This window comes from Poecilia reticulata, linkage group LG19, assembly GCF_000633615.1.
Source record: "Poecilia reticulata strain Guanapo linkage group LG19, Guppy_female_1.0+MT, whole genome shotgun sequence".
NCBI lineage: Eukaryota > Metazoa > Chordata > Actinopteri > Cyprinodontiformes > Poeciliidae > Poecilia > Poecilia reticulata.
In genome coordinates, this window is record NC_024349.1 from 13,678,463 (window position 1) to 13,680,024 (window position 1,562).

The 1,562-nt window shown below is 37.6% G+C and overlaps 1 protein-coding gene across 1 annotated transcript in view; it reads right to left on the reverse strand.

Moving 5' to 3' along the window:
* The window catches only part of LOC103481829 (transmembrane protein 150A-like), an 18,524-nt gene extending 17,362 nt beyond the window's left edge, over positions 1 to 1,162 (reverse strand). The window contains exon 1 of the mRNA XM_017310698.1: positions 50 to 1,162. The gene's annotated coding sequence lies outside the window, so the exon portion shown is untranslated. The remainder of the gene's footprint in view (positions 1 to 49) is intronic.
* Between the last annotated feature and the right edge of the window lie 400 nt (positions 1,163 to 1,562).

A 1,562-nucleotide genomic window follows, 5' to 3' on the forward strand; every position in this document is an offset into this window, starting at 1 on the left:
ATGCTTTCCAGGTTTTCCTACACACACAGCTTCAGTACACAACTCTTACCTTGTTTTCTTTATTCAAGGCTTCAGTCTCTGTGTCTCATTTCAGTTCTTCCTCACTGCCAGAAAACCTTGGTCCTGCCRGTTTCATTGTCCAGATGTAAAACTGCCGCAGGTTTGATGCCTTATTGAGATCGGGAAGGAGGCAACAGCTGGTCTCTCTCGTCTTCTTTCATCACTTCTTTCTGACTCTCTCCCCGATGTGTTGTGATCCGAGGAGGAGAGCAGCAGAGCCGTGGTACCTTCTAACTCCTCCCAACTCCGCTCTCTCCCCAGAGTAAATGGAATGCTATYGCTGGACACATTGACTCTCATTTTCATTTTATTTGTGTAAGGAAAGTGGTCGATTTTATCCTCTTTTTCTCTTTGAAGTGGAGCAAATAGACTCCAGGATCCAGTAGCTCTAAAGATTCAGCACACTTTGTCCTCTTTGTAATACCTGGACATAGATTTCAAAGTGGGAATCTGAAGCGTGTGTCTGTTTTGTTTTGGTTCGCATTAAGCCAGGTTAAAATGGTCCTCATTAGACCAAAATGCTTTCTAGAGAAGCACAAATGCAGGTTTCTTGGCCTTTTCTCGCTTTTAGACTTTGCTTTTGGCCCAACAGTACATTTAACCTGACTGCTGGGTCTATAACTGAGCTTTAACCCAGTTTCAGGGTAAAAAGACAAAAGTTAAAATGGAACACAACCAGGCAAATACTAGATACAATGTCTCTCTAACTGACAGTTCAATGTTGTGAAGCAATAATGAATCTGTTTGGCAGTTGAAACGACTTCAAAACCCTCCATAAATGTAACAAAACTAAACGACATTAGGCAAAAAAAAAATAAAAAATGAAGCAAAAGATTACAAAACAGCTGCTTTGCATAGATCCTTGAGTATCTGGGTGAGTTGACGCTGCTTTTCCTCAACGTGCTGAAATGTAAATACTCAAGACAGCCACACAAGAAACACTGCAACGGAGTGGAGATMAAAAAGAAAAGGCGGGAAAAAAAATATGCGTAGCCACAAGAGGGCGCTAAGTCCCTCATATACCGTCAAAGTGTTTAGTTGTGGAAACAAAATAAAAATGTTTAAAATGACTGAACAAAATGTGTATAAGAAATAACTTACATAAGAAAAGTTCACATTAAATATGCTTTTTTTTGCAATATATAATTCAATCCATACCTTCCCAGATTTTACAGATTATTTTCCCAGGATTTTTTATTTTTTTTTGCAACTTACTAGAAACTTTAAAAACGTCACCATCTGTAAGCCTACAGGCTAGTTATCTTGCAATTTTCAGATACTTTTAAAAAAAATTTAATTTACAGATTAACGGGCTGGAATCTAAAGAATTCTCCCCTCCCCATAAATATAAATAACATTTCTGGGTACATTCCCAGAATTTAACATTTACTTGACTAGAACATTTTTACTTTTCCTAAAACGCATAGAATACATTTCTTGAAATTTAAGGTTACCATTCCAGGACTTACACATCCTTTTTTATAAATCTATAGGTTGCTTTC